Source organism: Stegodyphus dumicola, chromosome 1, assembly GCF_044657685.1.
Source record: "Stegodyphus dumicola isolate Sdum_Otavi_A_Nest chromosome 1, ASM4465768v1".
NCBI classification, from domain to species: domain Eukaryota; kingdom Metazoa; phylum Arthropoda; class Arachnida; order Araneae; family Eresidae; genus Stegodyphus; species Stegodyphus dumicola.
The window spans coordinates 228,807,511-228,833,481 of record NC_140768.1 but is presented as its reverse complement, the minus strand read 5'-3'; the positions used below and the strand labels follow the sequence as shown (position 1 = coordinate 228,833,481).

At 29.3% G+C, this 25,971-nt stretch overlaps 2 long non-coding RNA genes across 3 annotated transcripts in view; one reads left to right on the top strand and one right to left on the bottom strand.

Moving 5' to 3' along the window:
• The window catches only part of LOC146999493 (uncharacterized), a 29,282-nt gene extending 28,722 nt beyond the window's left edge, over positions 1 to 560 (bottom strand). Inside the window, exon 1 of the long non-coding RNA XR_015039781.1 lies at positions 436 to 560. This is a non-coding gene — a long non-coding RNA (uncharacterized LOC146999493). The remainder of the gene's footprint in view (positions 1 to 435) is intronic.
• Positions 1 to 25,971, top strand: part of LOC146999492 (uncharacterized) — a 251,924-nt gene that overhangs the window by 24,616 nt on the left and 201,337 nt on the right. For both annotated transcript variants that reach the window (XR_015039778.1, XR_015039777.1), the window contains exon 2: positions 6,168 to 6,231. This is a non-coding gene — a long non-coding RNA (uncharacterized LOC146999492). The remainder of the gene's footprint in view (positions 1 to 6,167; positions 6,232 to 25,971) is intronic.

The window sequence follows — 25,971 nt, the reverse complement described above, 5'->3', positions numbered from 1 at the left end:
ATTTGAAGTCCATAATCACTTCCTGTTATTATTAGCTTTCTAATCAACTATTATTAAATTTATAGTTTATTATTATTAGCACCAAGCTAAATATCTTACACATATTAGCTGAAATTATAGAGCAAAGAAACTAATTTCGAAACTAATTTCTTTGAGACAATGTAATAGAATTAAGAAAAATCAGAAAAGGGGGTGGGGTTAATTTAGCTTTGACGCAAAAATAATTGCTCAAGATTAAAACTAATTTAGCTTCAAAATATTTTAATTACTGTTTTGAATTCCATACAGATTAAATAACTTATAGATGAAGTTTTGAAATATGCTTACCATTTATTTAGGAATTTTTATGAAACTCCAAAATACTTGAAAAACGATGATTTAATTATTTTTGTGATGTTACTCTATAAGCTAATAAAAATCTCCAGAATACGTTACCTCAAGCAACGTGCAGTAACAGCTCCAGGCGTAAATTGCTGCATTCGTTTGCCCCAGTATCCGACAGCAGATGTAGTCAGAGCTTTAATTAACCACACCGAGTTCACTGATCCATGACACTGGAAAGAGAACTTTACAGGCCATGAAAACACGTCAGTTACAAATAATATTTACAAAACCTACTAAACCATTTTTTTCATTCACATTTGAAATCCAAAGTTCACCCAGATTCAGTGAACTCTTGTACAAACGAACATTTCCTTATTGACTATAAAAAAAGCAGCGTTACTTCCAACGCATATATAAAAAATCTAACAACCAAAGTACCTCGCGAATGCCCTTTTTTTTACAACTACTACTCTATTGTAACTATTCTCGTAAAAAATGTGACACTTCTCCATATAGGGATCGTAAGCTCAGTTCGCCGACCCCAGGGGTAGGCTTTTTTTTTCTATTTGAATTGTAAAACGCGTGGTACTAGTTAGTGTAAGGGGTGCCGAACACCAGATGGGATTTTTGTCGCGTGCCGTCTCCCCCTCAATGGAATGGATACAACGGATATTTTTAAGTCGAAGAAAGGGGCAATAACTTATGTAGGTAAAACGATAACGTAACAGTTAAAGTGGGCAGTTAAAGTAATCGAGCTAGTCGGTATTTGGTTGCGATGAATGTATTGAGGTTTTGGAATATTTTCGCAGGTTTTTGTCGCTGACATTTTGGTATGTACAAATCTGTATCCTCAATTTATAAAACAGCATATAATTTATTCCATTTTTATATTTGTTTAATCTATGCAATTTCAAATTTAAAAAAAAAGTATTATTAAGTGTTAATTAGCAACAGGTAACTATTAACTCTCAAAAATAACACTTTTAATTTTAAGATTACGAAAATGATAATTTTAATGTTTTGTACTATACCTGTGTAATATGAAGGTCTTTCAATGTTTATTTGACGCGTTTTCGAAAAAATATATATTTAAAGCTGATCGTTAAATTAATTATATTCAAATATCTCAAACAAAAGTTTTATTAGAATTGATACTGCAATACATATCTAAATGCATATTAAAGTAATACAATAATTAAATGTTGATTGTATTTTTAATTAGGTAAATTTTGTGGTATAGCATACATAGAAAATACTATTTTCTGTAACGTTTAGCTTGCAATATAGCGTTTGAGATTATATTTTCAAAATTGCCTTCCAGAAGAAAGGATTTCAATAGAAAAATAATTATTAACATAGCAATGAAAATTAATTTTAATTTTCAAAAAATTTATATTTTGTAGTTAACATTTTAATAGAAACATGTGTTGTTACGATAATTTATAACGTTTTCTTTAGAAGAATTAAGGGATTTAGTTGATAGTAATTATATCTACTAGTTTCTATAAAAATGATTGAAAACCATGCATTTGATTTATAAAAGCATAACTTCTAATCCTGTTCTACCTTCCTAGTCACCAAATAACATAAATTTATATCTTTTAAAAAGCTACCTTTTTTACATAAAATAGTTATCCATCTTACACTAAATTTACACTGACACGGTACTTTTAATATAATTCTTTACGTTGCAGAATATTCTGTATAGAGGAAATAGAATTAAGCCTAGTGATTTTATTACAGGTAATGAAGTTGCCTTGAGTGATTTATAAGATTTTAAGAATTTTGATTAAATTAGTTTATCCGGTTGCATTTTTTGTTTTAAACAAATGTCATGTACTTTAATTTTTTAAAATAATGTCTTTCTATTAAAATTGAAATAATAATCTTTGCATAACAATAAATTTGGTTTTGAAGCATCTATGAAAATGAATTTAATAATACGAGTTTTTACAGTAATAACAAAGTTAAATGCGTAAATTAGTAAACTACATTTCTTTTTTTGTTAATTTCAATACATAATTTAATATACTTGATATATAAAGTAAATGTAGAACTGCGTATGTAGGAAGTATATTCTTACAATTAAAGAATCTATCGTAAACCTATTTAATTATTCTATAGTTATATCATAAAAAGAATAGGTTATGTATGCATTTTTTTATCTAAATACATCTTTTATCTAAGTACTAAAATGATTCGCTAGACCTTAGAAAAGAACATGAGATAATCATAACATATAGAAACAATATTATAAAAATGCAACATTGTTAATACACAATAATGAAACAAATACATTTTATAATGTATTTTTTTCATTTAACACACAAAAATTTTAGTTGGGTTTGGTAACAGAAATATATATCAATATTTACACGTCAAAGGCATGAATCTGCAAGATAGCTGTTTTTACAAAAGAGTTTCTAATGACCTTGACTTGGGGTCCCTTTGGAAAAAAATCAATTTATCAGTTTAGTATGATAATTCTTTATGTAAAATTCAGATAATTACTTCGTAAGTATAAAACATTGAAAACATATGGCAGAAAAACAGAAAAAAGTCAGATTCCAGGCTTTGGCATAGTGATAATAGCATATTAATAGATTATAAATAAATCCTTAAAGAGAACAATTTTGTAATAATTTTTTTCAGTTAGAGGTTTTGATAAAAAAAGAGTTCTAATAAATGTAAAAGAGAATTACAAAGGCAAAATTCAGTCAATAACTTATATTCTTTCTTAATTTCTTTAATATTATATTCTAGAAAGATAATGAAAAAAAAAAAAAAAACATGCTTGGAAATTGAATTGCTTGAAAACATTGGGAAAAAAAGTGAAACACAAAATTTATTGTAACCATAAAAAAGAAGCTATTCATCGAAAATAAATTTTGTTTTAATATTTCTTTAATTCTATTCAATCTACAAGCAGTAATTTTAGTGAGCCAAAGTTATTTTTTAGTCTAATAATATTTGTTATCTATTGTAGTCGAATTGGCATTATTTTCTATAAAAGAGAAGCTTTTTGATGCTGGGCATTTGCTTTGGAAAAGTGTAGTTCTGGTTACGTATGTTTATTGATAATAAACGTTAATAACTACAAATACTTCTTTCTAAGGCAAAGGCACAAAAAACACGATGAAACAACATAAAAAATTAGCCGGCAGGTATATATATCTTTTTATTGGCTTCATTAATACTGTTAGTTTCTTCTTCATAGGATACTTGAAAAATATCAATTAAATATCAGTCAATTTATATATAACTAAATTAAATACTTTAAAACACACATGAATAAAATATGGACATTTTTTATGAACAGGAAAATGTAGGTTCATTAATGGTTGAAGAATCGATATTTAAATGTTTTCAGTTTTTAGACCTAATATTCACACGCATGAAATCTTATGGGAAAATTCATTACTCTTAATGTTGCAATAACAACAATTAAATCAATCTGCGAATAATAAAAATGATTTTTAAAACCATCTTAATTTTCATCAAGATCTTATAGTTTCTAAACAGATGATATAGCTCTCATCTAAATTTAATCAAATCTTTGTTAAATCTGAAAATGTCATTTATATTGCTTGAGAAAAGTGTTAAAATATGTGGAAAAGATGGAGAATGATAGTGATTTCATTATTTTTTATCTCATGACGGTAAAAGATAATATTTGCTTACGTCTGCAAAGACGTAAAAATATCGATCAAATTGGTTTCTGAAGGTTATAAAATGTATCGTTTCTATTTATGTTAAACTAAATAAACAACCCTGTTTCGCTGTAGTACACGTAAATTGAGATTTGATTCAGTTTTATGAAATTCCTGTGCCATTGCAGAGTAAACATAATAAACGCAATTTACATAATTCGCAGAAACTGAAATTTGCATTACTGGTTCTGATAAAATAGAATGTTTGCCTACACTGTGTTTTGAAATAATATGTCTGCTTAAAGTGATCTTATGCAATCATTTTAATGTTTTATTGCTTACTTATATGTGGGTTTATTTCTTCATGAGATAGATCAGAGTGTATAGTGTATAATTACTGATAACATAATTATTCATTAGAATAAATATAAAGCAAAGGTATGCAGATTAATTAAAAAGCAAAAGTATAATTATTAATAATATAATTATTCAATACAATAATTATAAAGCTTCATAGAAATATATTTGATAAATGAATGCTTTCTTATATGCAGAGAAATTATCTAGCAATTACTTGATTAAACTGCTTCTGAAATGAAAATCGCAGTAAAGAAATATCGTGAAAATTGAGTGTCACCAAATAGTTCCCGAGATTTTGTAGATATGAAATACATCTTTGGAAAAAATAACATTTTAAATTTATCAGACAAGAAGACTTCAAAATGTTTATAATAACAATAAATAAAAAATCTGAAAGCTTTCAGATTTTAGATTACGCTCAAAGGAGCGTTTTTTTAACATTTTGTCTGTTACCTTTATTTATTAAATATCATGTTCTTCGCATTTAAACCATAAAATTCAATTCAACAGTATTATCGCAATATAATTTTAAAATAAGCATATCTTTGGAATTTCCGATACACAGTCTCACGCGCTGGAGATAAAAAATGTCTTTTTTTTTTTTTTTTTTTTTTTTTTTTTTTCTCGTACAGTGTTGCCAATGCTCGCTTTGAAACGGTTGATCAGAAATTCGTTAAAGTGTTGTAAAATATGAAATCGATAATAAAAAAATTCAAAATTCAATATTAGGGCTTCCAGATCCCCATATTCAGTACAGGATTACGGTATTCAAAATTGGATGGCTCTAGGTACCGTTGTTTTATCACAATGCGAGAAAACTACATGCATTCATGCAAATTCGTAATTATTTAATTTCTTTAAATATAACACGGGACGATAATATTTTGTGGCAACGATTTGAAAAGTGAAACGGGCATTTAAAGGTTTCAGCGTAAAATGCCAAAACGAAATTAATAGCCCTTCTGGGCTAATAATTAGCAATAGTTTTAATGAAGGAAAATCTCTTTTCTGCAGTTCAGAATATGAATTTATTAAAATTGTCGAAGGCGAATACTTCCATTTGTAATAAAAATATAAAACTTATTTGATTTATGAAGTTAAATAATCAATATATAGCTTTCAATCAAAAATAAACAACGTGTAACAAATATTCATTTCTAATACTTTTACACATTATTTTTATCACTATATATTCTGTGGCTATTAACGTCGTTTGAATAATGAAGCTCTTGATTTAATGAACAGTAAGATAAAATGTGTCTGTATATACATGCAAATGTCATTGATCAGGCTACAGCACTGCGTGAAGCGCATATTATTAAATTTGCCTAGTGAATTGAAAACTATCTGCCTTCTCGGATCTAGAGTCGCAAGTGTGTAGTCATTGCTAAGGAAAGAAGAATGGGAGAAGGCAAGCTGATGCATATCTTAGGCATGACCAAAGATGCATGCGTAAAATTCTAGTTAATACATCTTAATATGATTGAAGCATTACAAGATCAAGTTATATGCTATTGCAAACATTACAAGATCAAGTTATATGCTATTTTCAAAAGATATTGTATATATGTAATTATGTAATATATACTTAATATATAAACAATTTCGTAATCAAATCATTCCTCACAGTAAAATATCATGTAATCGCATCATTAATGTTACGCCGAAATGACAGCGGAATAATAATATACTGTGAAGTAATGTTGCCTGTAATTGTTTTCCATGTAAAGCAATATATGAAGCTGCAGACCCTTAAATTGTACTTTTGAGAAGTTTAAAGAAACATAAGTGTTTTCAGTCAAGTTCAACAGTGCTTTTTGTTTGAATTTGCAGATCACAGATTTCGAAGCCTGTTCCAACTGCTGTTTTGGATGTCGCTTCAAAGTTTAAATGGCAAGTAAGTGTTATTTATTTTTTAACAATGTACAGGAATACTCACCCCAAAATAGTTATTTTTATTAATATCTTAATGTTAATATAATTAGTATTATCAATTAGGTTTTGTTTTATACTGTTAGTTTACGTAAACTAAAAAGGCGTTAATGGTACTCAGTTTTGAGACTTATTATGCCAGAGTCCCCCTGCAGATCAAAACAGTATGAATCTCCTTTTTATTAAGTAATTTTCTAAGATAGTATTAGTTAACCATTTAATTTAATTGGAGACAATAAAAAAGAATACAAAATTGAAAAGATTTATTTCTAAAACAAAAAACATGGATAAATACGTTAAAGAATTAAAATTACGAATAAAAAATAAATGAAGCCAAAAGAACTTTTTAGAAGGCAAAAAAGCAAATTTGAGGGAGATTATAATGCTAGGTTTAGCACATTGTTGCTTAAATGTTGAAATTAATTTTCAAATTTATGATGAAAGGAATTAAATGGGTGTCTTGGATTCTATGCACGACGAGACTTGATTGTTTTTTTTTTTTTTTTTAGATTCCTACTCCCATGAAACCTAATGACTCTAAAAAATTAGCTGTGTTTGTAACAAAATTTGAGTTAATTTTATGCGTATTTTGTTAAGACAAAATCACTTACTTTTTCATATTTTCCTTAACATTTAACACTTAGTGATGAACTTCTAAATAACATTTTCGGGATGTAAATTTACACTATTAACAGAGCAACATTAATAGTTTTACACTAATAACAGAGTAGCATTAATGTATGAATCCCGAATCTCTATTTAAAAAGGCACAGAAGAGATAAATTAATCATCTCTGAAGTGCAAGCCATTAATGGTATTTATTTGCTGACAAACTACAAATCACTACCAGTAATATATTATCTTGCAACACTTTTATAATATTAGCAGTAATTGTTTTGTGTAACAAATGCACTTCAACGCCAAAACGAAAGCTTCACTTCTTCAAAAACAAGTTCAAAGGTCATATATTAAGCATTCAGCTAATGTACAGTACTTCTTTCAAGTGCCAAGCTAATTCCAAAAATACATCTATCAGGAAAAAAAAAAAAACTTTTAAATATTCAAACCACAAATCACGCTTTGTCAGAGTAAACCCCATACTTTAAGTCGTGGCATACAGTTACAAATACAGTTTGTCCAATCCTAATCTTGACCATCAGTTCTCTTTTTACCCTGAACACAAACGCCATTCAACGTACGCCCCACAGTAAAAAAAAAATGAATATAAGACAACATTTATTTATTGTCTAGCGGACACTACTTCCTCATATCAATATTATATACGCCTGGATTTCTCGAAGGAAGAAAAAAATATATATCCACCCCATTTCTTTCCCTTTAATACTCGAAAGAAATCTTAGTTATAGGGGACGTTGGTGGTTGATGACCAACAGTTCCCCCTTTTCCAATCAGAGTAAAGTTAGCCGCCAACATAGTGACAGATTTATATACGTGCGCGGTACCAGATTTTTGCGTGCTAAGCTTGTTTTTTTCCTGCTTTTTACTATATATTTATTTTTGTACTTGTGTCCTAACTTGAAATCGTACTTACGAACCTCTTGTCAGGCAAGAACTGGCAGTTCATTTATTTGAGTTGAAAAAAAAATCCATGATAAATTTAAGAAGGATCTCTTTTTCGTTAGGATTTTATATTTATTTTGTTTCTTAGTTTCCCACCCTCCTCTTCTTAAGAGATGTGAAGGAATGAAGAAATAAATAAATAGGATTTTGTGACGAACGACTTTTTATCAGACCTTTTTTTCCTCCGTTCTTTTCCGCGTCATTTCTAATTCATCAATCCCTGGAGATTCGTAGATGACGTTATTAATAAGTTGTCCCTTATTGGTTTCTCTTATTTTTTATTTATTTATTTTTTTATTATTGTTTTATGGTCCGAAGTGGTTCGTTAATATATATGAAAGCCTTAAATTGGATTGATTTGTAAACGTACTTTTTTGTTCATTCATTTGATTTTTTAGGTGCCAACTCTTAAAAATTTAACTATAGAAATAATCACACAGAATAAGATTTCAAGCAAGAATTGCTTTCAGTCCAGTTTACTTACTAATAAAGAAAATAATTTTAAAAAGCATGTATAAACTACTATTATTTAAGTAAAATTTAGATTATATGAAATAAGAAACGTGCAAAAATATGCAGCAGTTCCACTTTTAGCTTATACCAAAAGAATTAAATGTTTAATAATATTTTATAAAAATAAGTCTTTATATGAACAATTTTGCTAATTACGATTTATGTTGGATTTAATAAATTATACGAATCCGCAAAATAACAAATCATGTAATTTTATGGATAGAGCTCAAGTTAGTTCACAAGAAAGACTGAAAAATTAGGTTTGTTAACAAATGCAATTATGCATTTCTATTAATAACTTTAGAAAAATATTTTACTCTATGATTATACCTTATTTTTGTTATAATATTAGCTAGTATGTAATTCTAAAAGTTCTATAAGCTAAATAAATGTAATAATATACCTAATGATAAACCTAATGATGATTCAGTCATCTAATGAATCTAATAAACATTTTTGGTTATCCTTTTTGTGCAATCTGTTTATTATTCACCGAATAACATAAAAATCTACTTTTAGAGTGCAAATTAATACTTAAAAATAATATCTACATCTACTTACAAACTGCAATTTAATACTTTTAAATAATAATGTCTACTTATAACGTGTAATTTATTAATTATAAGACAATTTTTAATAATAATAGCTACTTATAAAGTGTAATTTATCAATTTAAAAACAATTTTAAATACCAGAATAATTTAAAATAAATATATTTTCACATGGATAAAACTTGAATTTAACAGATGCACCAATTTTGTGAATTAAAATTTTTTTTGAATAAAAATTTTGAACTTGAGGCTATGTAATATAAAAGCATTTTAGAATAAAATAACATTTCCTGAATATTTTGAGTAGTAAGATTTTGTTACCAAATTCCTTCAGTTCACTTGATTAGAATATTTATGAAAATAAACAGATCATTTACGATGCAATGTAAATATATCTCATAGCATGAAATTCCTACCTTTGTACGCAATTTACAGCAGAATTATTTAAAAAAAAATTATATATTTTATAATTAAGGAAAAAAGCTATACTATTATATCATATAATGCACTGATAACTTATATATCAAGCCAGAAAGACAGAAATTCATTTTTAACTGTTACAGTTATCTTGATTTCAAATTTCATTATTCTTTTAATAAATTTCAGACTAGAATTGCAATGGCTAGGTATTATTAAAACATTTTATTTAGGTATCGCTGAATATTGATACAATTACTGAGTATCATATACCTATAGTTATTTCTGACTTACTAAATTTAGTATCAAGATCTAAAGAATAAAAGTTTGATTCAAAACATTTCACTTCTTGTTATTATTAGCATTTAAAACCACATGAATTATTAAGCAATTGTATAAAGTATCATTATATGTGATTTACTTATTTTGATTTGCTTGTATGCATATTACTACTTTTAAAGATTAAGTAAAGTGCTCATATTTAACATTATTAATTAAATCAATGGATGCGAGAATAAAAATCAAGAATTCCTAAATTTAAATACCGGAAAGTAACAACAAACACAGTAATTATTTTTACTTTATAAACATAATATAAAACAGACTGCTCTCTTTATTAATAAAATTCATATTCTTGACGTAATTATTAAATTATTTCTTCCATGAAATGTATTCGTTCAAAAAACTCTATTTGACATATGATTAAAAACAGTTCATTTTTCTGAACTTACATCTGTATGGACAAGGACATAGGTGGGAGAAGATAATACAAAGCAGAGTTATTCATTATTTACATTAATTAGTACTGAAAATATGCAGTCCTTCAATAAATATATAACAATTAACTTTTTTCTTGCGTAACAATGAAAAGTAAAATATTATTCACATCAAACTTATTACAGTTATTATTTCTTCACTAATAATAATCTGCTATTTAATTTATCTTAGCTATTACAAGATAGGAAGTGACATATTTAACGTGTTCGTTTATTTGTAGGAGATTATAATATTAATAAAAGATTTCCTCGATTCAAGCAATAAAATCTAAACAAAGCTAATAAAAAATCCGTTACATACTGAACTCTGTTTTCTAATTAGAGTAATATTCTAATCATCATTTCAAATTTCTACTCATAAAGTCATATTGGACAAAGATGTTTTTCTCCCCATTGCAAAGATAAACTAAAGAATTTATGCTGATATAAAAGACACACTAAGAAAGATTTAATGCATGACGTAATAAGACATTTAGAACCAATATTTGTTTTCAAGGAAAAGACTTTCAATCAAAGGTTTTAATCATAAACTAATAATATATAGTAGTATTCTGCTCAGTTCTAAAAAAGTATAAAATTTACAGCAAATCTGTTACGTGATCATGCTATATGTAACAAATGCATACAAAACGAAATTAAAATCATTTCTAAGGATAAAATTTGTAGCTAGTCAAGAATCCTTCCTATTTCTGTTGTCAGATCGTTTTGGTGATAAGATGAACACTTAAGGAAATTTCAGAACAAGTTAAAGAAATAAATCTTCAGAGTGATGGTTAATTAATTTTGAGCAGGTAATTACTTTTAAGAAAAATAATGAAAGAATCCTTAGGTGGATTCATTTCACAGCGACATAAAGGTAAACCCTGGGAATTAGTTCTTTACGAGCAGTTGGGTTTCTTCTTTCCTTTCGCCTAATCCTAAGTAGGTACGATCCATCTAATTACCGATAATCGGCCAAAATATCATCACATAATAAAAAACCTCAAATCTCGCCCACGATTTCTACGAGGCCTTCCAAATCCGGTGCGAAATAAGACCGCCGGCTCGTTAGAAAAAGGAAGAATAGGCCACTAGCACGGAAATAAGAAAAGAAAAGAAAAGATATATGAGCGACTTACGAGAGGACTTCACGCCTTAACGATGTTAGTCAGTGGTTTAGATTCCTATCCAATTTACTTTCTTCGCAGCGGCGTTGTTGTATAGGACGCCACTGACCGCACAAAATGTTAGGGGGGTGGGATGTCTTCCACGCTGCGGGAAGGGAGAGTGAGGGGGGAGGAAGGGCGGCAGCGAGCTCGCATTTATCACGAAGGGTTCTAGGAATGGTGTTACACAATAAACTGGACCTGGAGTACTATTTTTAAGGGTGGGACGTAGGGGTGCTTGTTTGTAGCGTGCTTTATGTTCGCAGAGGGATAAATTATCGCGGAGGCTCATCAAGGCAGAAGATGAATTCTGAGGTCATTTGAAAGGCACTAACTTTCTTCGAATTATTGAGCATATAATACAATTTGTTGTAAAAAATTAAAAAAATTATTTTTCATTTAAAAAATTTAACAAAGGTAAAATTTTGTAGTAATTTTAAATTTTAACTGATTTTCAGAATGTTAGAAGATGATTTTTAACTTTCAATTTTTTAATCTGTCTATTCCATTTATAAGTTAAAAATATTTAGTTTAATTAAAATAATAGTTTTTAAAGCATCAAATATTCATTATCTAGAAAATGATCAAAATCATATTACTTATATCTTGTTATGGACTGTTATATTCGGTATATGATTGATAGTACTGTAGTGCAATTGTTTTAAAATTGTTACAAAATGGTTATACTCAGTGTATGCTGGTTATTTGTTATTTTATTACATTAGGCTAACTTTTGTTTTACACATTTTTGGTAATATCAAGGCTAACCTTTGTTTTATACATTTTTGATGACCTGATTTTGATGGGAAAGATTGCTATCCTGTAATCATTGTGTAATTTTTTTTCCTGATGTTAATTTCTGACTTCGGCTTAGTAGATGATAGCTATGTAATAATGAATGAAGCTATGTAATAACCATTTTTCACTCTCTAGATTGGAGCTGCTTCTAAAAATTTATTTATTACTATTACTAAAATAACAATCCGTTAAGAATAAAAATAACAGCCAAAAATAGTCAAATATTGTGAATAAATAAATAAATAAAAAGATTTAATCTGAATTAAAAACAAAAAATATGAAGTTATTGAAATATATTTTACATAAGATTTGTTCGCATGAAATCGTCATTTTACTTACAATGTAATAAAACAAGCAGCTGACGAATCATGCATACATTTATAAATATATTAAAATTTTTGTTATATTAAGCACAAAAAATTAAATTATATCTACGAAATATTACTTATTTTTGAAAATAATGAAAACACTAATTTCGAAACATCAGACCCGTAAATTAAAATAAAGTTAATACTAGTTACCCCGAAAATTTGTTAATACTCCATAATTTCTTTTCAAAAATAATAAAAGTAACACTTGTAATGTTATATGCCGTAATTATAGAACAAAGAAAGCAAGAACTAGCACTGTTTTCAATAAACCTGATAATTGTAAATTCTTATCTGATTTTATGAATCATTATTTGCCATTGAAGATATCAAGTGACTTTTTCGGAAACAAAACTTATAATGCATTTTTTCTTGCGCACATCCTTAGCTCAAATTTGAAATCTTGCATAAATAATAAGCAATTTTATATGGCAAAATATGGCAAAATATGTATGGAAGTTATGAGTAAATATACATATTTTATAATCAAATTTAAATGATTAGTTCGTTTGCAAAATGCAACATGCTTCGTGTCACAAATAAAGGCTATTAATTATTATAGCTTACATTTAAATACACGTTTTATCTGTAAAAGTAAGCATTATGTATAAATTATATGACTGGGCTCTATTTCATGTGTAGATCGATGCAGTTCTTAAATCAGCGGGGTGTTTCAGTCACTGTGAATAATGCAAACAATAAATGATAAAATGACAGAAATGTAGTTTTATTTTAAACACTTGTCATAGTTGCTAAAAAGGCTTATCATAAGAAATGATTGAATAAAAGTTGTATATTTGGGGTATTTTACGCACTTTTTGTAATATATAAAACTATGCATGTATTTGTAACTGCGGATACTAACTCGAAATATAGCGTAAAGTAATATAGCAATAAATCAATAAAGCATATAAAACAGGAAGAACAATTTTTCGGTATTTTAATGTCTATTTCCCAGTTAGAATACTAATAGCAGTGAACAAGTTACTAAATTACGAAAAATTGCATCACGAGAGGGAAAATTTATATGCAAGGATCAGAATTACTGATTGCAGATTCATAAAAATCGGAGCTATTGAGGGTGTTATCATATGATGCAACAAAAGAAGTTCATAACCCTCAAAGGATACTATATGTAGCTAAATTTCCAGCATTTTTGAATTATGTTTTGAAACTGTGATAACACAGAAGGTGAATATGCAGATGAAAGGTTCAAAAAATTAGCGAAGAAACGAAAAAATGTGTGCCGTAAACTCCCGGCTTCTCCACGGCATGCTTCGGCGCAGACACCGCCTCTGAGGCAGTTAGGTTTAGCGCGTTCGCAAAATATGCAAATTTAAAGTTATTTAGCATTTCGTACAGTAATGCTTTTTTTTTTATCAAACTCAAAATAATCAACTTCCGTTCCGCTTAGATACAGAGAGAGAGGGGGGAAAGATATTACGCAGTTATTTATACAATATAAATCTCTTTATATTATATATAAATTTAATCACTGATAATAAATAAAATACAAAATGAACTAGAAATTAATTTTAATACCTTTATTTTACCAATTTATCAGCTCTATTTTATTACTTGTTTTTCCAATATGTATATATATATATATATATTTGATAGGCAAAAATTGTTATCAGGATTGAGTATTTAAACGTAATTAACACCATATTCCTTCACTTTCTTTTTAATTTTTCGCTTTTAGTTATGCACGAAAAATTATGGAGTAATATGTCTCGTTGTTGAATGCGCTTATTGTTAGCAAACTCAATATTTATAGCGCCTGTAATGGTGGCATTTTGGTACGATTTGTTATTGGTGGGAAAAACACTTTGCCAGGCATATGTTAAACCAAGCATAGACGAATTTTGCTTCTCAGAGTACTTATTTTAATTAAATATTTGTTAAACAGCGGGTGAAAAAATTTGATACGTCATGCTAAAAAAGTGCATATTCATTAATTATTTTTTTATTATTGTAATAAATTGAATTGAAACCTTGCAAAAACTCCAATCTTGATAGTTAATTTCACACAAGGAGCGGATATTTAAAAACAACTGAATTTTGTAAAAAAACAACCATCTAATAAATCATCTTAATAATACCAGTACGCCGTTAAGTTATTCATGAAATCTGAAATTGGAAATTCTTATTTAAAACTTAGATGAGGATTTTCGTCCGCAATGTATTATTCTAAAAATCTTTTGAAATGTTACGTTTGTGGATGTGTTTCAAAACAATACTAATTTTTTATAAGTAGGTAATATGAAATTTTTTTCTACTTTCTTAATTTTGAATTAAATTGAAACTTGAAACAACTTGCCATTTTATCTGTCTCTTATATGCATGGTTTCAGTTTTTAAAGGCTAATTTTCACATGTGACATGATTCAATAAGTGCGTAAATTTGCGCAATTACTATATTCATCAATAACTTACTCAAAACTTAATTAAGCAATTTGAGTTAATATTTCCAGTTTAAAAGAGCTTTAAAATCAGCCATCTCCCAGCATATTCAATCATGGGACATACTCAGAAAAGTTTGGAATAAATTAAATTTAATTTTGTTTCCTCTTTTCACTTATTCAGAAATAAAGTTCAAATTGCATGTGTATATTAATCTGCTACCCTTTTATATGTATGTATGACTCCATGAAGCTACGTCTACCAAATTACTTATTTTAGCTACTCATAAAATTGCATATTAAAATATTTCACATTGTGTATATTGTGCAAATGTCCAAGAAATTTAACAGATGCTTAAATAAGTTAATTTGAAGTGTAAAAGGGAGGGGAGAAGTATGCTTTTAGTAATTTTATATATAAACTGTTTTTATTCGTAAAATATGAGATGCAGTTCTCATTCGTTTAACACAAGGTAGATTAAATAGCTTCTAGAAGGACGATTGTTTTCATCGTATCTGTTTGGTAATTTATATAGATGCAAGAAACCAAAGAACAAAATAAAAAGGCCTTGCAACTGCACAAATGCCTTCCGGATTGAAGACAATTAATGAATTGCGTGACTGAACTGAGGAAATGATAGCGAATCATTATACCTCCAGTTTGACTTCTCTTTTCATTATTTAGTGTCTACACTAATGGAAGTCACCCAGCTTTCCTTCTGTCTACTGCCAAACACAATTATCTGAACAATATGGATATCTATCCTTCTGCTGGGTTAATTATATCAATAAATGATTTCTTGATTACAAAAAATGATCTCTGATTACGAATTTACCATTAGTTCGAAATTTAGAGTAAATATATATTGATGATATATTTAATAGCAGTTCATAGATTGATATTTAATAATATGTAATGACTGTATCAAATATTTATATTTAACAGACTAAAAAAATTTCGTTATTGATTTAACAATCATATATCATTTACTTAGAAGTTTATATATAAGATAAAATATCCGAATAAAGGCATTAAAGTACGTATATTGACTACTATAATGTCTTATAAATCCGAAGTATATGATGCTATCCGAAATTTATGTCATCAGTAAAATGTAAAGTACATATTTTATAGATTAGAAAAGATTTTGATGAAGTATAATTTGTTTTGAAAATTTTATTTAATTTCCTGTAAAATTAATTGATTCTCCAAGAAACACTAACGAACCATTCAAGAGTATGAGAAGTACTCTACTTCTCAAAACTCAGTGAACAGTAGCAAATGAACTAGATGTTTGTATCACTTATAAAAATAAATTATAACAATGTAACCAGTTTTGTAAACAGTAAATTATAACAATTTACTTTTCTGTGATTAATCCAAGAAATAACCTGGTCTTCTTTTTCTCTGCCCCCTTTTTGATTTATTTGCAATAACAAAATTTTCAAGAAGATTAAATACATTCATTGTGCAAATTTTGCTAGCATACATGTTATTGCACTCTTTTACGTTACATTGAAAATACTAATAATTGCATGAAAAGTAGATTCTATAACCTTACTCTAATTAGTTTTTCTTAGGTTTTATTTCACTATATACTATGTTGGCTAATATGAAAGGATTCTCATTGATAACAAGGAAAACCTACGACAATACTGTACATAAAACAACGTTATACAATGACTGAATGATTGTTTAATTAGTTATGCAAACTATTTGCATTTTTTCAATGTGACTCAAAATATATATAGAACAAGCAATTACATAAAGAGTTGTAATGGGAACACAATCACATACATTGCATAACTCTATATTACGCATAGAGAGGAATATTTGAAATGACATCAACATAATTAAGCCTTGTAAATTGATTAATCAATGAACACAATAATAATAATATTAGTTTAAAAGAATCGAACTGAATTTAAAAAAAGATTTCAAATTCAAAATTTAAAAATAAAATAAGCAATAAAATAGATACTACATTCTACAAAATTATGTTCAATTTATTAATTGCAATATTTTTCGCTTTTATGCCAGCCACCTTCAAATAAATTTCAAACAATGGCCTAACATAATCTTTTTGAACAATCATATTAACGCCAATTTACACTAAGATTACCATCTACTAATGTGCGTTCCATTTGTTTTCATTGAAAGAATTCGAAAGAATGTTAGCTTGTAAAAAAAATAAAGAGATGTTTTAGCGATTTTTATTGCATTTATGTTTTATTTAAAAACCTTTAATCAATACAAATTAGAATAAATATTCGAATTATAAAATAGCATGAAATAATAAATATATTACAAATATCATGAAATTATGCCTTTCATGACATATAACGAAACACATTTTCTAAGTAACTCAAGAAGTGAATAATACAATAAGTGAAAAATAAAATTATCACTTACAAAAAGTATGAAGCAAAGGAAAAATGAGAGTATACCCTTTTGTTTCAGTTATATTGAATGCAACTTCTAACTATTATTTCATTTTCTTTTTTTCCCATAGAAGGCTTTCTGTCTTTTCAGATGTTTTGTTCTGTTATTTCACAAAATGTTCTTGCAATGAATAATAATATATTGTTATGTGTTAATAATTATTCCCAATGCATAAATATTAATTTATGTTTAGTTTTTCACAAAAGGTAAGAATATATGTCCTACATATTCCACTACAGCTTATTAATATTAAAATAAGGGTCTTCAGACAAAAGCAGTTTATGCGTAACTGAAAACTTAAGAGAAGTAAGGTATGTTTAAGGTAGCTTTTCTTGCACATATATGCCTTTAAATCGAATTCAAAAATCAGTTTTATTTCTGTTGAGTTCATCTTCCCATATTTTGTATTTGATGTCATATAATTATATTTTGTAAATCTAATATTTTTAGCTATTTTATATGTCATCTAGAGAGAAAAAAAAACATTCACTGTTTGTTACTAAATATCATTGTCTCATCGATATTTCGTTTCTATCGTTGTCATAAAGTTTATTTTTAACTATCATTTAATAGAAAGGGAAAATAAATTTTGTATTCATAAAAAGGATGTACTCCAGTATTTCAGATAATAATAAGATTACAGCTAATGCTTTCTTATGTATTATATTAACAAGAAAAGGATTTTCATTTGATTATTTTACACTAAATCTATTAAGACTGCAAAAAATAGACCTCTGATTTACCTGTTAAAGTTTATCTGAGCTTTGTTGTCACTGAATTAAATAACACCAGTTATATAAAATTTTAGATTTAAAATTAATTTAAGACGAATTTGTATTTTATCTGCAATGAACTGCTATATGTTTTAAATGCAATTCATGTGGACATCATTCAAATTCTATTGAAAAGCATAACTATATATATATATATAGTTATGGTTTTCAATAGAATTTGAATCACATATATTGGCGCATGAACGTGAAAACTGTATAATACGTTTTATCTCTCTAATCTCTCTCTCTCTCTCTCTATATATATATATACATATATGTATAAAGAGAGAGATATGTATTATTCAATTGAACGCTCGTTAGAACCTTTGAAAATTCTGAAAAAAATTAGTCACAGAATGCTTTTTTTTATAGTATTATAAAAAGTGTTGTTTACTTGGCAACCGTCTGTTTTACATTGATTTTAGATTTTAATAAATGTCATTCCTATTCAATGCAACTAGTATTTTATATATTATAACCCTACTGTGAATTTTCTTATTCTCTCGTCTTTTACGATGTACTGCCATTTTACAGATACAAAAAAGAAAGAATGTTTCTATCGTTAAAAATAAATCAATGAGAATATTTCTATTGCAGAAAATATTGAGGTTTTTCCGCAGTGCTGAAACTTATTATCCATCTTATTGACACAATTTCAGGAAAATGGCTTTAAAATATAGGTGGAATAATTTTAATATCTATCCATCAACTACACATATTAACCCTTAACTTCCCAATTTTTTAAATTTCTATGAAAAAATTATATCAGCTACTTCTTAAGTAATAATAAAAGGGAAAAATATTTTTAAAAAAAATAAGCAGTTTTAAATTGAATTTCAGTCATTTTTTTTTGTTTGTTGCAGAAGTGCAACATTGCGCAGTAGTGCTGTAAAATTACAAAACTTTTTTTTATATGAGGATTTTATTATTCATTGTTATAAATTGCTTTAGCCTTACATACAATGAAAATTTTTAAAGCAGTTATTGACTTTGTTGTAAAAAGTCCCCTACTTTACACTTTTCGCACTCAGTTTGAGTGTAGCTCTTGCAGTTTGAAAACTTGCACCGTATTCTTTTCTGACCATATTGGCCAATGATTTATACCATTTCTACGAATGTCCTTACATGGAACGGATTGGGCAGTCCTTTTGCATCTTTTAGTCTAAGACATTTGTTCTATTGAAGTATTACTAGGTCTTCCTCTTTTAGCATTTCGATCGTACCCCATTTTGCATAAGCCTAATGCAACTTGAGATTTGAATTTTTGTAAATTCATTAGATTTTTTTTTTTTTTTTAATTTTCAGATTTCTTCATTGTTTCTTTAATTTGATCAAATCCAAGCTCTTCTGACCAGTATGCTCTATTAGTTTGGCAGGTGAACTAGAGATGCATAAATGCAAATACCCAAATATTAATTTATTTCATTCTCTGATATAGTCAAAGGCTTACTTGGATTCTTTTGAATAGCATATCGTTTGCTGTCTTCATAAATGTTGCTTATGATCTCTTCCGTCCATAAATATTTAAAAAATTGGTACGTAGTGTCCAAATCCGTAATTTCTCTTGGGAGCGTGTCATCTCCATGGAATTTTATTACTTCTTCAATCAATGAAATGGTTTGATTTTTCCATAAAATATTCTTTGACAATGTTTTATTATTCTTAACAGTTAGATTTAAAAAAGGTCCTCTGACTGAAATATACCATCCGCCGAGCGGTAAAGTCGCTGAACACTGGTAGTTCGTTTTCGTGGTTTTTCCCATGTGTAACTTGTATACAAGCCAGTTTCCCTTAGAAAATCCTCCACAAAGGCATCCCTTCCCGTAGGCAGAAAGCTCTCGAAGCTTTGCCATAATCACACACACACACACACTGACTGAACTATTTCTATCAAATTTATTATCATCATCATTGGATGTTTTTTAAATTCTGAATTGTATTTTGTGAAACAACACTATTTTCACAGTCACAGGGCTGTTTGTGCTCCGGGGAAACCCCGAAATTCCGGGGATTTTGAACTTCGACCCCCCGGGGATCGTCTTTCAAAAGGAAGTAGGAATAATAATGAATTATTTATTTTGATCTGGGTAATTTTGTTTGCTTTGAAAGCAGAAAACGCAAAGTCAATGTGTGTGGTGAAAACGTTTCCTTTCTTTCTCCAAAGGCAGTGATAATGCGTGAAAAGGGGGAAAAAACGTCTTTTCTGTTCTTTCCTTATTGCGAGTTATGACTCATTCCCCCGGTTCTTGGACATTCTCTTCTGGATTCTTTTCGGCAAGTAGGCGCGGCAGAAAAAAAAGGGAGAGACTTCGTTCGACCAGATGTGCGATCACGTGACTCTGGGTTCAAAGGTCTTACCTCTCCTGGCGTGGCGCCAATAAGTAGAGAAGGGGGATTTTTCGCCGTATTAGCTATTTGTCATTGATCGCTTCTCAACTTTTTTTCTCCGCTGTATAAAATTTTCGTTTCATTTATTGATGCACGTGTAAATTTTTCGTTTCGTTTATTGAAATATTTTTTTATTTATGTACGCAAGAGAATCTCACTATGAAATTTCTCGATATAAACAGTGATATTATACAATTAGAAGAAGGTGTCCGGAATGCATTTAGGTGGAATTGGATTGAACGGAGAGATGGTAATGCGGATACCTTCGGCACATGGTGCAAGAAAATAAATGTGTCTGGACAAGCATATTGTGTTTTTTGTAACTCACTGCTGAAGTATGTTGGGAAGGATTCAAGGCTTTCACAAATCATTCTAAAACTGTGACGCACATAAAATATTCAAAGTGCATTAGACATTCAATGACTAATGTAATTATGCTAATTCAAAAAATACTGATGACTTACTGGAGACTGATGCTCGGCCATTGGATATAGTGACAAGAAAAGCACGCCAAGAGGTATTAATAACTTCGTTTATCGCCGAGAATTCTCTTTCTTTCAATGTAGCTCCCAATTTAATTGAAATCTGCAAACAGTTCAGCCGCGATCAGGCGGCACTAAACTCGTTGGAAATGTCCAGGACTACTGCATGTTATAAGATGAAATATGGGCTCGCAAAAACTATTAAGGGAAATATCATTAAAACTTTAAAGGAGACTCCATTTTCTCTAAATTTGGATGAATGTACTAGCAATGCTCAAGAAAGTATACTGGCAATATTGGTGCAGTTTTATGACAACAATCAAAATGAAGTTGTAGTTCATCACTTTGCATCTCTAAAGATGGAATCTTGCAATTCAGAAGCTGTTTTTAAAGCAGTTGTTAATACTATTGAAGATAATAATAATTCATGGGCAAACTTAATTAGTGTATTAATGGACTCATGTAACACCATGCGTGGAAAAAAAGGGTGTTGAAACCAGACTACGATCAAACAAAGCACCCCACTTATTAGATATTGATGGTGACACGTGTCACACAGCTAATAACTGTGCAAAAAAATTTGCTTCATGTTTTGATAGATACTTAGAAGATTTGTTTGATGACATCTATTTTGATATGAAAAGCTGCAGTAAAAGAGAAATTTTTTTCAAAATCTGTGAATCCCTTGCCATTAAAAACCTTAAGCCCTTGAAGAGACCAGACCATAGGTGGGTGTACATTTTATGTGTTTTAGAAAGAATCAAAGATCTGTGGGATGCTCTTATTGCATTTTATTTTCACTACTTGGATAAAACTGATAAAGGGGATTATTTTTCTTATGTTGAAACTGTATACAATAAAAGAAATATTTCTGCAGCTCAGAAAAAATTGTTGAAGGAGGGTATTCTTGCTTGCATTCCCAACAACTCACAAAGGATGCTTTAGCTCGGAAAAAAAGAACACTTAATGGGTTATTTGTTATGCAAAACAAAACTTGCATATGGCATTATATTCAGCAGTATTAACAGAGTTCAACACATATATTAAATTATTTGAAACAAAAAAAATCAATGCTTCATTTAATACATTCCAGTATTTATAAATTGATGGCAAAATTTTTCTCTTTTTTTATGAAGCCAGAAAATATAGAGTGCACATCTTATAATGATTTATTAAAGATTGATGTCACAAATCCAGAATTCTATCTACCTAGCAAAGTAATATTTACTGGTGCAGAAGCTTCCACTCTCCTGAAGAAATTATCAAAAAATCATCCAATAGCAAAAGAATTCCAAATTTCTCTGATGAAAGCTTATACTAATACAGCACAGCATATGAAACAGAAATTGCCCCTTAAAAATTCATATCTAATTAGTTTTACAGCATTAGATGCAGAGCTAAGAGGTAAAACCAGTACAATATTAGCTTTTGAAAAATTATCCTCTTTTATGTCCCATATTTTTAGTGATAATGAAAAGTCTAAAGTAGAAGCTGAAATAAGGTTATACCAGGGTGATATTGATATCACCCAAGAAATGCTCTACACATCTGATGAAAGTCAAGTGTACAATTCATAAATATTGATCTTAAGTTTTTAATTTAAAAGATGATTTCACAAATGATTATAAGTATCCTACATTGGCTAAATTGGTCAAAGCCTGCCTTAGCTACTTTCATGGCCCGTTAGTGGAAAGTGCATTCAACTTAATGGATACACTTGTCACTGACTACAGAACCTCTCTTAAGATAGATTCCCTAGATGCAGTGCAGACTATTAAATATGATTTAATGGCTTCTAAAGAAACCTCATGTGAACAATATGGCTCAAAAAATCCAATGACTGATCCAATTCACAAAGATCTCTTACTGAATATGAAAAGAAGTTGGAAAACATATCAAGAGGACTTAAAGACATGTATTTCAGATGAGTCACCTATAAAAGTCTCTGAAAAACCTTCTACATTAGCAGAAAAGCAAATTGCTTCTACCTCTGCAGGTGCAGTTCTCGAAGAAATTTCTTCAACTGTAAATGAGGAAAATAAAAGTCAACCTTCCTACAATTATGAAGTTCACCACAAAAGAAAGACAAGCCCACAAACATCAGAAAATACAAAAAGCAGCAGAAATTAGATAATTTTTTTAAAGAATTAATTCAGGTAATTTAAAATATTTACATAAAATGTAGTAGTTTATATGTTTGAAAATTTATGGTTATTAATTTTAAAAAAAAGTAATTTATTGAACTTTTATAATTAGGTCATTCAATACTTCATAATTGTAATTTTTCATTTCTCTCCCCCCCTTCTCGAAACTCCAAAATGTCGGTAGTAAGTCCGTAAAAGTTTCAGGGGATTTTTTGGGGTCCCACAAACACCCCTGCAGTCACTATCCGAATCATCATTAGATGACACACAATCAGGTAAAAAAGGAACATCAGAATATTCAAGACTATCCTCACTTAAATCACTCAATTCGCCCAAATTATTCATACATCTAGCAATTTCATCTTGGGTTAGTATACACTTTTTGGCCATGTCAAAATGGTAACCAAAGACCAATGTTGTAGACCTGCAACATACAATTAAAATCAAATTTCTTTCAAACTTTTTCCATTAGAAAAATCAAAATTATTTTTAAATGAACATAAAATGTTTAAATTTCTTACCTGGTAATTGTTTTCGTCAATAAACAAGAGGAAGCATAAAATATAATGGATTCTTTTTATAGCAAAAACACAGTTCTTGAGGCATCAGAGATTTTTATAATTGTTGTGATTTCTGGAAAAAATATGCTGCTATCTAGTGACAAATTTAGCATGTATTTCATTGCAGTAACCTTTTTTTTCTCAGATAAGTGATTTGTAGGTAATTAAAAAAATATTGAGTCTGTTAAATTAAAATAAATCATATGTTGCAGAAATGCAACAGTGGGAAGTTAAGGGTTAAAACACAAAATTACAATCAATCCAAGCCATTTTCACACACAATCTTCAGAGATATTATTTCCTTTTTAAACCTAATTGAAATTTGTACATAAGACTCCATAAAAGACATAAATAATTTTATATTTTAAAAGGGTAAAATGATTGAATCTCTTCTAGTTATATTCAAAAAGATTTTGACTTAAAATCAGTTCATAATTTAGTATTTACAGAAAAGAGTAGTTAATACATTAATGAGGTAAAAGAAATTATTTCAATTGTTAAAAGCAGAGATACGTAGTTTTCGTATTTACGAAATACAAGTGAATAAATGCAAAATTTACAAGCATTAGCGATTAAATGAGACATAGCGCTCAAAAAGAGAAAAACGGACGAATTTGGCTTAATTTGATTACAAAGTAGGGCTATCTGCCTAAGGGAGGAATGCCTTCGCGGAGGATTTTACAAGGAATACTGGCTCGCATGGACGTCGCACACAGGGAAAACTACTAAAACGACCAAGCAGGCAGTCCGGTCGTCTGGAATCGAACTCAGTATGTTTACAGGAACTACCAGTTTCAGCGATTTAACTGCTTGGCCGCTGGTGTGCCGGTAAGAAATAAGCATTTAACACAGTTTGTCTAATTCACAGGCACCCAAAGTCCATAGCCTTCTCATTGTTTGGAATCGGTATCCTTTCTACACGCATCATACATCCACCTCTCTCCTGCATGAGGCCCATCAGCGGTCAAGCCATAAAATTGCTGAACACTGGTAGCTTCGACTTGGGTTCGATTCCAAGCAAAAGAGCTGGCTGCGAGGTGTTTTCGGAATTTTCCCCGTACGTAAGGTGTATACGCTAGTTTTCTTCAGAAAGTCCTCCCCGATGACATTCCTCCTCTTAGGCAGATAGCCCTAGTGTACTTTGCCATAATTAACTTTGCAATAATTAAACCGGAGCCCTCCTATACGAACCTACTCACTCATTCACCTCGTGCTAGTCGTCTCACTCAGGCAGTTCAGCCGTATCTTAAACTGTGTAATATGAAACAAGAAGAGATAGAAAGAAGAACTTTCGCTTTCTTTTCGAAATATATATTTGAAATTAGGGATCATACATTTTCTTCAAAATGGGTCACCACGAAAGGGGAATAATCGACAGAATAAAGAATTCCGCATTAGAGTATTTAGAATTAAGCGACGCATCTATCATTATGTGTAACGTTCGCTTAGAAAGTCAGGGAAAAGGCACTCTAAGCTGCATACGACTAAGGCTGGTTGTTTAAAGAATAAAAAATGTACCCATCTTAAGCCAATACCGGGTTAAGCAGCAAATGCCAATTATCGGTGCTTTTCATGTGCTAAATTGGAAAATAAAAAAGATTTTGTTGAGGATTCGGACACCAAGGAGTCAAGGCTTTTGTCAAAAACAATTTTCTAGACAATAGCAATTATTCTACTTGCTTTCAAAAATAGAAGACGTGTTAAAGAAATGCGCAAAAGAATATTCTATAACAAAAGTCCTAATATCAGACTCTGCGCTCTGCATATTTCACCCTACTGAAAATGCGTTTCAGAGACCACATTTTCTCCTCCCAATGCTGGAAGCATAAAGTGAACATAATTAGTGACTAATATGTAAACGTATTCAAAGAATTTAGTACCTCTTAGCTGAAACAAGAACAGCTTTTCAGCATTTGAAAAGAAAATTGTGAACTTAAGATTATAGTACTTAAAAGAAAAAGGCATGCAATTAAATAAGTATTTAAAAGAAAGACACGTATATGTAAGGTAAGTACTCAAAATATAAGTATTTAAAGGAAAAGGCATCTCAACTAGATAAGTACTTAAAAGAAAGAAAATAAGTACATAAAGACATCCAACTAAATAAGTACTTAAAAGAAATATATGTAAAATAATAAGTACTTAAAAGAAAACTTATCTCATCTGGCAGCAAAACTTTATCCTGCAACTGTTACACAGTTTGGCTTAGTTTATTTGATTATGGCAAAAAGGCTATCTGCCTAAGGAAAGGGATGCCTCCATGGAGGGCTTTCGAAGGTAAACTGGCTTGTTCATGCATTACACATGGTGAAAAAACGAAACGCCCATACAGCCAGCCCGTTTGCCGGAATTTGAACCCCGAACC